Source organism: Homalodisca vitripennis, chromosome 2, assembly GCF_021130785.1.
Source record: "Homalodisca vitripennis isolate AUS2020 chromosome 2, UT_GWSS_2.1, whole genome shotgun sequence".
NCBI classification, from domain to species: Eukaryota; Metazoa; Arthropoda; class Insecta; order Hemiptera; family Cicadellidae; genus Homalodisca; species Homalodisca vitripennis.
In genome coordinates, this window is record NC_060208.1 from 104,027,564 (window position 1) to 104,040,685 (window position 13,122).

The following is a 13,122-nucleotide window of genomic DNA, read 5'->3' on the forward strand; positions in this document are numbered from 1 at the left end:
TTTACAGATCATTCATTTTTGACAGGAACCAATTATTATATTTATATAACTCCCTTATTTGTTTTACTTTTTTAATTTACGATGTAACGTTCAAATAATAATAGGGCTTTGGAAATTTGCAATTGATATATGTGACAAAACACTATTACAAATATCGCACAAAGGACTAAAATAAAAAAACATCTCTGATGTATGGGATATCAGTGTGATTATTTCACTAAGGCACATTAGGAGACTAAATTCAACAATGTTTTCTTTAGTGTTATTTATGGTTTTGTTTAAAATGCATGCGAAACCTATACACTTTTACTGTATCCATCTTTTGCGGTACAGATCCCACGTTTTCCTCCATCAGTACGGTGGACCTTGGCATGAACAGAAAAAATTTAAAAATTTCTTTCGCATCTGTGGTATATATGTGGCCGGCCATTGGAGGGAAAACTAAAATCCCAGAAAATTATCAATCTCCTAATTCGCCTAAAACCTTTTATTAAAAGGAACCAATAAAGGGGAATCATAAATGTATAATTTTTGACATAGAAATTAAAGTTTCTCATATTATCTCTTGGGTAAGTTAGGGTTATTTGTAAACTCTTCTCCTTGTATACTAAACTTTGAACTATATTGTTTTTGTGTGAATTTAAAAAATGAATTACTACCAATATACTGTTTCCAATTCTTAAGAATCTGCTGTGGGGCCACACGGTTATAGTCCAGTTTTCCACTTAAGAAATGATTTGTTAAAACAAGTTTAAAAGGTTCGGAAATAATATCGCTGGACAAACATAAAAAAATTTTATTTTATCAAAACAAGCCTATACCTCCTACTTTTTATGCTGAGTTAAAAATAAACAATACGAAGTTATAGCATATTTGAATAAAAATTCAATTTAATGGAAGATTTTGTTAATGTCTGCAAGAAATCCTTCATCAGACCGGAGTAACTGTTGAAGCTGATTAACATCAGTCGTTCCCTACAAATACTTCCTATGTATTCAAGAAGAACTCTTTCTAAATAATTTAAATTCAATTCTTTCCGCTTGTTCACCGCTGTTTACACCAGTAGATTTACTTTTTTTATTTACACACTCAGTGTGTTTCATATTCTATCAAAACATGGGACTGGGCTTGTAATTTCACTTAATAATATAAAATATTTGGGAAAATACCTTCAGTTATCTAAACTCTAGTTTATTGCTGCAACAACGAGTTGTTATATATTTGACTCTCTTCGACAGGTGAAAGACATGAAATTTCAAAAAATAATTCTTCTATTGCTTGTTGATTGATGATTTTTGAATTTTTAAATTGCTTATTGTTCTAAACACAATTAGTGGTTTATCAAAAACTTAACAATGGAATTGTTGCGAAATATATCTATTTAATAAATACTTAAATCTAAATCAGTATATTGAAATTGCATTTTAAATTTAGAGTTTTCTTGAAAAGTCAACACAAGTAGGACCTATTAAAACTTCTATTTCCTGTACTCTGTTTGGAAATTTTATCATTAACCTCAATTATTCGCCGTTTGATGGTAAATAATTTATACCGCCTCTAGTGCACAAACGACAATATGGGTGTCTGAGATTATAGGCTTGATGGAAAAGGCTGCATTTCCCGCTAGATGCAATACGTCACGAAATGAAACAATGAGAAATTGAAACTCAGGCTTCGTTTCAGTTTTCATAAATGTTGCGTTCATTGGAAGATTATTTATCCGGTCAGTATAATAAAACATCCAGAGATCGCCGACCAATCTCCCACTGTTTGTCCACGGGGACTTTAACTCAAGTCAATTCTTAGTAGCATAACGAACGAAAAATATAATGTTACATTTACTTGTAGTTGGACCATTTAAATACATATGACTGATTATAGTATAATATATAAAAGGTGATTAAAAAAGAGTAACGGTTTAATATATTAAATTACAAGATTTATTTTATTAAAAATTGTAACAAGTACATCAGTATAGAGTATAGAAGTTTGAGATTCTAAATCCACGAATAAAGAATTGAAGAAACTAAACTTTTAAGTCTGTGATTTTAGTTTCTAATATTACGCGGGTGTTTGCTATGACCATTACCTAGTACTACAGGTTGAATTTGGTCAAAACTATTTAATTACATTTAAATTCCTGACATATTTTGATCCTGAAGAAGAGAGTAATCTTCAATTAACAGATAAAAAAACCGAAACTCACAATTAAACATGTTTAGTTGTACAAGTGAATTGAAGGAGTGTTTATTTGACATTATTATCTATAGTTAAACTTATAAACTTCTAATATTATAAAAAGTGCCTGCCTTATTTCATACAGATCGTCTTTTTGTATTGGAACAGTTCACATTTTCTTTTAATAGGCCATTTATAACCGAAGAAGTAAATTATATCTATGATTAATATGTTTATAAATATACAATATCGCGATCATGAAGACACATTGAAATCGGCATGTGAGCCAAGCAACATTTGTCTTTCTCCCTGAACTCATTAAAAAGGATTTACTCACGAGTTCTCCAGTACCAAGAATGTTTCAGGACCTGGGGAATCAACGTCAGTTAATGCGACGGTTATTCCTCACTAAAGAGGACTGGGACATCTAATATAAAATTAACAACCGGAAAGTTTAAAAAAAAATTGCAAAAAGTTTGTAAAAGTATTAGTACAGAAACAGTAACGAAATTTACTCTAACGAGGGATGTTGCATGTAGTAATCTTCTTTAGTTAGAAGGTCAAATCTGTTTTATTTTACTAAATATTTAAAACGAATGTGTCATTTGTACAAAGATAAAAACCGGTCCATCAAGGCTAATAACTAAATATTTATTGTAAAGATACCTTTTATAACATTATTTATACAGTTACAAGAAATAAACAGCAGATAAATATAATAAATATCTGGAAAATAAATAACTAATAAAGTATACATTGATTCTACAAAAAAATTATTAAAATAAAATATGCATTCCCAAAACTGCAGGTAAACAAATAGTAATTGATACTAATAACCAGATGATGCAGTACACTAAAGCTGATATTTCGCAGACTAAATTAAGACTAACACTATAAAGAAACAGTAAATTTATTAGATTATATCCAATCACGTCACATTAATTGCTTCAATCACATAAAGGTCTAGTCTTTGACTGAACTAAGAGCATGAGACCTTCATGTAATCTGCTAATGTAACATTTCGGTTTGATCACCCACTCACAGTCCTGTCGTAACTGGCTTATACTGTACAGCGATAACTTATTGGTGTTCTGATAATTGCTTCAATCACATTAACGAACCAGTGTTTGACTAAACTTAGAACTTGAGACATTCACGTATTATGCTAATGTAACCTTTCAGTTTGACCACCCACTCACAGTCCTGTCGTAACTGGCTTATACTGTACAGCGATAACTTATTGGTGTTCCGATGATTGCTTCAATCACATTAACGAACCAGTGTTTGACTAAACTTAGAACTTGAGACATTCACGTATTATGCTAATGTAACCTTTCAGTTTGACCATTCGCTTCCAGCACTTATATTACTGGATTGAAGAAGTTTTATTAAAGTTGTTAAATAAATTGTAAACCTTGTGTACAAGTATTTTCTTAGTATACTTGGAAGTGATATAATAATACCAATTATAATTTGTTTTTTAAAGACCAAAGACTTTTAGATAATAAAAATGTATGAAAAATATAAATATTAAAAAGTGGACTTCTCATTCATATTTATTACTTGTGCACATTTTACAGCATTAGCTTAGTTAACATACGTATTTGGGAAGAAAGGCAGTTAATTTAAATTATTCAAAAATTGAATATTATAAAATTTACTGTGTTATGTTTATAAGTATAAACTACCTAGAAAATAACAATTAGACTAGGGTAAAAACTATTGACTGAACATCTAATTTGAGTAATTTTTCAGACATACTCACCAAATGCTTGGAACAATTATTATTAATGTAAAGAAACGTAAAGACTTTACTGTTATCTAACTATATATTAAAAATACATTGTGAAAGGTTTATCTTTCTAAATTATTACCGCAAAAAGAAGGTGATATAATGTAAAATATTCTGAACTGAGAGTTTATTTATATAACCAGAACTACTAGTATACCAGTTGAGATATTTGCACCGCAGTATCTTGTTTTACATACTAATACATTTTGACTTGCATTTAACATGTGTTCTTATACATTTCGAGGAACTAGGCTATTACAGGACGGTGGAAATCCATCAATAAAAGATTATGGCACGCCATGAGAGTACCTTTGTTTTTTCCTCAATTCCTCCTCGTCTCGTTGATCAATATATTGAAACTTTGTACCCTCCAACTGAGTCGCTGATGAAATACTTATAAAAGACAAATCGTTAATGACCATTGTGATAAGACTCAATTATAATAATCCAACACGTTTTTGTAATTCTAGACTAAGATGTTTAGAACTTTCACCTTGAGCATTACCAGAAAATTGTTCTATCAGTGATGATGGTCAAAGATTATGGTGAATCCTATATATTTAAAAGCAAAACCTGCACGGACCTCCAAATTTAGTATCCTGAATGAGAATACTAATTCCAAATTTTAAACATTGTTCTTGGGAATGTTCTACTTAAGAATTTCCAAAATTATGAATTATATAAATAATTCTTAAGATTGGTATTATAAGTTGGCAGAAAACCTTAGCATTACACATATTTCTCGATACACTAGGTTCTCAAGTTTGTTGAGTATTTTAGTCAAAGCAGTTCCCAAGTTCATAAAAGGCTATATAAATATATCCAAACTACATAGAGCCAAGACATGATATGATCACCACAAGGGTCTCATTAAAACCTATTATATATTTACATTACTCATAGCGTACTTGAACTGTTAATGAATTACAGCAGGTTATATCATTTCAGGTTAACAACTTTGTAAGTGCCCTTTCCCATACTATTGTAACAGTTATCCAGTATACTGCAGCAGTTATATTACCAGGAATAATATGAAATTGTGTCCACAGGCAGGAATCAGTCAGCATTATTTATAGTGAGAAGTCCTAACTTTACTTAGGTGCTCATATATTTATATTTCAGTAAAATTATTCGTTAATTGCACTTGATTAACTAGTAGTAGGTTTTTTGAAATCTCCTACGAATTCTGTTTATTTTGATTTATATTATTACATTACCTTTAGTTGTCTTCGCAAACGGCGATGTGTCAACAGGTAGGGATAGTTCAATAATGGTTGTAGTAAGAAGTGATTGCTTTACCTATATGCTTATAATTTTATACCTAAGGAAATCATTTATCCGCTCAGTAGCTAGTCGTGGGGCTTAAGAGACTTCTTAAGTATCCCTTGTGTTTTGGATTTTGTTTTATTTCATAGCCGTTGGTTATTATAGCAATCGGTGTATAAATCAATTTAGCAAGACGATACATTTAATTTAATTTATTCAACCACAGTCCCACTTGTTAGGAAGATTTTCATAACTTCAAAATTGATTGTGCACACGATACTTCCTGAAAAATATGATCCTACTTTTAATTTACTTGTAATTCATAACTCGTATCGCTCGTAAGCATGTTTTTTGATTAATGTAAAACGTCAAATATAACACGATAGTACTCATAAGTCCCTTCCAATGAGAGTAATTTTATATTTCATGTTTTAACTATTTCTAACCCACAAAATTCCAACGGAAACAAACTATTTTCAAATTAAATCATATTTTTCACGAATATCCTTAAATACTGAACGTGTTGAAATGTGTTACCAAATCAATATTGGTGGTATGAAAACGTATACGTATTATAACAGTTTAGCTATTCTTGTTTTAACAGAAAATAACTAGACTAGTTTTGTAATAACATTAGCAAAGAGAAAGGAACTGACTGTAGAAAAACTAAAACAGTCGCTGGCAGCAAGATGGAGGGGGTCTGTTTGCTGCTCATTCTCATTCCGATAAACAGGGGAGTCACGATGGTAGAGCTGTAAACGACGAGGAAGACTCCTATGAACATAGTATGTCTAACACTAAAATGGTTATGTGGATTACTAGAAAACATTTTTCTAAAAAATCATGAAATTGAGTACGCAATTAGCGGAGTATACTATGAGAGACTAACACAGTTGATTATTGTCAAAATGTACAAAACCATGTGGATTCATCTTTATTCTACTGGGTTGGTGAAACAGGGGTACGATATTTTCTATCTTAATCATATGTGATTCTGAGTAAATAATAGAAAAGCATTATTTATATTGACTCGGACTTCACCGTGTATTTTTTCAATTATCTGAATATTTATCCACACTTTCTCAGGAGTAGCACTTAACCAGCCATTTACTGTGTCCTTGTTTACTATGTGGCTGAAAGATTTTCATTAAAAGGGTTTTAGTAACATAAACCTAAAAGTAATCAAAACTTTAAACTTGTCAGGATTCATATTTTTATTTAATGCTGTGTTACAATAACTAACGTCTACTATATTTAAAACAAGACTATTTAACTAGTTGAAATTAATTTAATTAAGTGAATTAATTACGAAAAAACGGATTTAATGATATGATGATAGCTTATGCTATCTTATTTTATTATTACTTATTTATATAAGTGTTTTAAAAGCAATAAAATAATTCATTCATTTGATTTTTCAACTAAATCTCGCAACTTAAAATATCCAGACAAAAAATAATTATGCAAATGAGGAGTGAGTATTTTGTGTACTGAATCAGCGCTACAAAGATTTAATTTAGTCATCTGATAAACTTTATTTTCTCAAATCTTTAGAAATATTTTAATCATGAGAGGTTTTACAGTTTAGTTGTACGCATTAAACGCGTACCTGTTTATGCAATGCAAAGCAAAGCTTATCGTCTCCATTTTAATTGAATGTATCAAGAGATGAAATGCACCCATTTAACCTGGAGTAGAGATAACCAGTGTAGCAAAAGTCCATTTTGAATTCAAGGTTCTTCACTTTTGTTGTACTAATTAAACGAGTACCTGTTTAGTTTTATCACTCTGCTATCCAAACTAATTTCTTACAGTAGAGATTATATGCAACATATATAATTTAACCTAAAGAGGATATACCCACCAAATATAAACTTTAACGTAAAAACTTTGTTTTGCAATGAAAAGATGTTAATCCCCGTTTTAAATGTGTGTATCAAGAGATGAAATGTATCAATTTCACCTGGATGGACAAGATAAACGGTTTTAGGGGAACCTCGTTTTGAATGCAAAATGAAATCTCTGTGGCTGGTCTCTGCTGTGTCGTCTACACCCAGTATGTATTTCTTGTTCTCTAGTTGGTTTACCGAGCATATTTTTAGCGTTTTGTATTTTACACTGAAACCAAAGGATTTGATTTTTATTTATCTTATTGTTTTGGTAAGAAGTAGCATTCTTTAATTTTGGATTTTGAAATGTTAAGAAGGATATTTTACTAAATTGTGTGTTATTGCTCACCAAAATTAGTGACACAACGCTTTGGTGTGTGTTGAGGAAACGTTTGCATTTGAATCCGGACAGATTAGCGCTTTTACAACCAATTAAACACAGTGATAGGATTTCAAGGAGAACTTCTATGCGGGCAGATTGTTAAATCGATTGAATGATTATGAACATTTGTTGGACAACATGATTTTTTCTGATGTGTAAAATTTTCATCTACGTGTCAAGATACATATAACTGTAGGATTTTGGGCATTGACAATCCACATGAAACATTACAATATAATTGTGATAGCCCTAAGCTGAACGGGTTTTGTTGGTGAGCAAGAATATAAAGTATGGCCTTTTCCAAAATAGAACCTGGGATAGTGAACCTGGATATGTTGCAACGATTTTTGATTCTATAGATTGTTATGGACTACCGATAAAGAAATGTTTACTTCATGCAAGATGGCGCACCACGACTGTATCTGACGCCCGGGAATTTCTTAATAACCGCTTTCCAGGTTAATGGATTGGCCTACTGTGCCCTGACGCCTAGTATATTTTTTTCTGCAGCTTTATCATGGGTATGGGGTATGGACCTCCTTAGTCCGTCACTTCAACGAAACTTTAAGCAAGAATTTTACACCACTGCTGTGGATGTTCCACCTGCAATATTAGTGAGACTTTGGGGGGATAATATACTGCCGATGGTATATCTGCAGGATAATGAATATAAGCCACATAGAAAATCTTAAGTTTAAATTAAAATACATCCTGTCAAGGACACTGACTAATAAGATGAAGCTGGGTTAGAATTCGATATATTCTCACTTCTAAACCAAAACTGTTACAATAAGACTTCCTTTCTACTTTATCTCAGTTATGCGACGCTTTTTTCTGGATGAGGTTACAATTTACGATCACTATATTCCCAAATGTTTGCAAATTGAGTTTATCGTTATGAACACTGCATTCCTAATCATGGGATGAAGTAAGTTAGATTAAGTAACTTTTGTGTCTAGTGTATTCCAAAATCCTACACGATGTCAGTTAGATAAGTTTACTGTTATGTCCAGTCTATTCCAAACGCTGCGACAATGAGAGCTAGATAAAGTAACTGCTATCCCAAATCAGCAAAGCGTTTTATAATTATGTCACTATCGTGGCTATTGACGCTGGCCGTAATTAAATAATACTTTGACGCTTGTGAAATGGGTTTGATTTTGAAGCAAGTTTATTCTAAATTATGTTTTAATAGCTGACAAGTCGCTACATAACATTAATCCTTAGCAAAATTCACACTACCAACAATATACTGATATTATAACAGTTTTGTTTATAGTAACATGGAAGGATTTAAAGAGTAGTGTAGGTTGCATATACCGAGACGTAAAAGCTAACTAAAATGAAATGTATTAGATAAAAAACTAGAACTATGAGAAACTTCGCTATATAAAACATAAGATGAGCAAACTAGAAATTTTTTAAATGTTTAGATTAGCAAAACTAAGTATTTTTAAGGAGGTTATAGAAGGAGGTGTAATTTAAAAAATTTCCCTACAAATTTAAATGTATATGTTAATTTGCTTTATGAATCTCTTATAATAAATAGTTATTTATAGTACAAAAAGACAATATGTAATATTAAACTACTTTACTCAACTAGAAATATAAACATCTCCACAATATATTACACATCTAGGCAAAACGCAAGCTATAACACACGATTATAAAGGATATTATGAAACAAGATCTAACCACCTCATATATGTGTTGTTTAGTTAAATCATACCTACGTTAAAAAAAAATTTGTTCGTAATTTTTAAAAGATTAATACCTAATACAGCAATGTAATCATGTAAAACTGGAAACAAGAAACAATCGCCAAGAGATATTTCTCATTTAAGGAATGCACTCGAGGGATACAAGACAAGCACTTGAACAATATATATGGGTTTACGTGCGTGACTTAACTACCAATGTACAGTTTAACAAGCAATGCTCTCTTCTACTGCAACAACGAAATTATTATTTATAAACACGATACGTATCTATTATATATTGTAAAAGCCTTTGTTGGAATGCACTATATAATGTCCTTATCGGCAAACAGAATATTTCAAACTATGGCATCTAGAAAGGTAAAAGAGATATCAGTCTTACACGCACGCATAAACGGTACATGCAAGTGATGATCTGTTACCGTCTTAACAACGTCTCGTAATAGAGTTACGTTGAAGTTATTACCTCCAGTTAATTCTCAATACTCTGCAAATAAAAGCAAGTGTGGTTTTTGGACATACCAAGATACTACCTCAAACTTCAGATGTAAAATACAACTCAAAACAGAGTAAGGGAATATGTTATACGATGGTCCTATATATAATCACACCACTTAATTGTGAGTTAAATAACATAATACAAAAATTATTTAATATTATGTATTTTATTTCTATTAGACAACTAGGGCTATATTCTGTCAGATCTGCCAACATTCAATAAGAGAAGGCTTGATATATTCGAGCCTCTTTCAACCAAATAAGGCAGAGTATTTTACTCTCCTATGTTTAGGCTTGCGCTAAGGGACCTTACTTTTTCCAAGACCAATCCTCCGTGATAAACTAGACCCATCGATCAGCCTTTATTATTCCAATATTTGCTGTCAGTAAATCAGTTGGCTAAATGAATGTGATGCATCTGTTTTTGCTATACCCATTGTAGATTCAACTATAAGCTATACATCAGTTTAGACCTTCTGATGAACCCTTCTGGTAGAAGGAAAGTACCCGATAGACATGTATTTTTAATGTTTAAAATGTTATTTAAACGGAAAAACTGTTAAATAAGATGGGAAAGCACGATTAATGTTTAAAGTGAGCCATCGTTTTCTAATCAAGGTATAGCAGTATAAGGACACTTCCACCCAAACATTATGCTGAATTACCTTGTCAAAACCATAAAAAATTAATACTCAATATTGAAACCGTTACATCGCCGCTCGCACACCCACAGCAAACATCAGGGAAGCGCGCACCCATGGCGGCGAACGGGATGCCGGATCAAAACTAACTAGGTAAAATAAGAACACCGTGGTCAGTATACTCAGGTTCATTCACTAAGACAAAACATAGGCCTATCCAGTCAATAGAAAAATATATGTATATATACTATAAATAAAAAAAAAATAAAAAGTGCCTGCAGTAGTAGATACCTCAAACAATCCTTGTCAGGTGCACCTGCATACAAAAATTAGAAACGCCATAATTTGAAACAAGAAATGCCAATTTCACCCGGTATCCTTCGGCTAAGGGCGGGCTCCTAATGAAATCCAAGAAAATAACTAAATATATCTAAAACTAACTTAAAATTAAATAACAAAATATAAACTATATAAATGGCAACAATAACAATAACAAATAAATAAAGAATATAAGCAGGGTATCACAGAAAGACTAGAAGCAGGGTGTAGACTAGAAGAAATGTCCATCATGGTGGCCCTCCTTCAGCAGAGCGCAAAAGCGAAGGTTCTCTGCGACCACGCATGATGGAGAGATGACAGGAGGAAACAATTCATCTCTTGGACCTCATCAGTGAGGGGCCGTAAACTTAGCCGCACATGTCAGAAGGAGAACAGCTCAGCAAAACTAACAAAAACACTTAATTAAACAAAATTTTAAACTGGAGCTACTCCTAACTTGTACACCACGGCTGGGAGTCTTTGCCACTCTACCGGAAAGGCCAAACGCCTTCAAATGGTCAGTGGGCCTCTGCAGCCAATAAACCACACACACATACACTATATGAAACACACATGAGCCGGGGAGATATAGGTATTGAACCGGCTCAGACTCCCCCCCCAAAAGGAGGAACTCCCCTCTGTTAATTTCTTCAAAATGAAGAACCAAACGAAATGCCTCTCCCCCCAATGGTTGAAGAATTATAAACCGGAAACCCTGAAGTCTGCAGAAGGTAAAACCAAGAAAATCCAGTTGGAGGCAAGAAATCCCTCCAAGAGTTGCGTGGGTACAAAGAAGAAAACAGGAACCTTGATCAGGAAGAAGGAGCAGAGGTGATCAGGCCTCTGGACCTAAAACCCTCCGCACAGACTAAAGAGAAATCACGGATGACTCCGGCAAGGCTTCAGATGGGATATCTGCGCCTTCCTGAAAATCTTCCGGACTGAGGATCTCCCAGTCGGGCAGTCACGGAGTCAGAAACTTCAAGATGCGGTGGGGACCAGTCCACCTGTAGCAAAGTTTAGCAGCTCTTTTATCCACAGCCGAACTGACTGGATGAGCCTTGCAGTAAACTAGATCCCCCACCTGGAAGGGATTGGCAATACGACCTCGGTTGTACTTCCTCCTTACTAACTCCCTAGCCCGAATGAGATTCCGCCTGGCTGCCTCCCAAGTGGCTTTCACAATGTGAGTACCAGGAGGTGGCAGAAGATCGCTAATTTTCCAAAGGTTCGCCAAAGGGTTGTTTGGCGGAAAGCCAAATAATAACTCGAAAGGTACCGCCTTGTGACTTTTCATGCTGGGCCGTATTAAAGGCAAATTGGATCCAAGGTAGTTGTTGATCCCAGTTGGTCTGATTTTCCGCATGAAAGGCAATGAGAGCAGATCGAAGATTGCGATTAAACCGTTCGGCGTGAGAAGGCTGAGGATAGAAAGGGGAAGTAGTCACATGGCGGATTCCGTGCCCAAAGCACATTCTTTTAAAGATATTGGAGACAAACTGTGAACCATTATCGGAAACTAAGGTGGCGGGGATTCCAAAGTGTTGAAAAAAAATGGTTACGAAGTGCTTGCAAACGTGAGCTGCGCGGTAGCACTCCGCAATGGGAACAACCAAACAAACTTGGAGAAGGCATCCACACAAACAAGTAGGAACTTATTTCCGGACTGGCTACGCGGAGAGGCCCAACATAGTCAATGAAAACCTTCTCCAAAGGTTTTTTCCGCCACCTCAGATGACAAAAGACCCAACTTGGTATTTTGAGCGGGTTTGCTTAGCGAGCACAGTTCACAAGAACGTACTCGAGCTGCAATATCCCGGTCCATACCTTTCCAGATGAACTGATAACTAATCTTCGCGATGGTCTTTATGAATTCCTAGATGTCCGCCCACAGGAGAAGAATGAAAATACTGAAAGACCATCGGTACAAGAAAGCTTGGGCAGCACTAACTTAGGTTTTCTCCGCTGCTTGTCACGGCAGCATAGAGCACCTCGGTACAGAAAATAAGGAGGGTGGGCACCTCCGTTTTTAAGCTCATTGATGATATCAGTCAGCTCGGGATCCTTAAGTTGGTGTGGAACAATGTCCGAAAATGCCAGAGGAAAGTCTAGGAGCACGCCACAACATGGCGGCTCTGATAAATTCTGGTGGTCGTTGGGTAAGTGATACATGCGTGACAGAGTGTCCGCTATGATATTTTGGGTGCCTCGCACGTGCTGCACTGTGAACTTAAGGGCAGAAATTTGGACTACCCAGCGACCAATCTTCCCGAGCTGACGGGGGTGGGCAAGGAGCCAAGAAAGAGCCTGGTTGTCGGTTTCCAACAAAAATTCTTTATGTTCTAGGTAACGCCTGAACTTGTTAATTCCAAACACGACAGCCAAACACTCCAGCTCATAAACAGAACAACTCTTCTTCTCACAAGGGGTTAACGTTGCG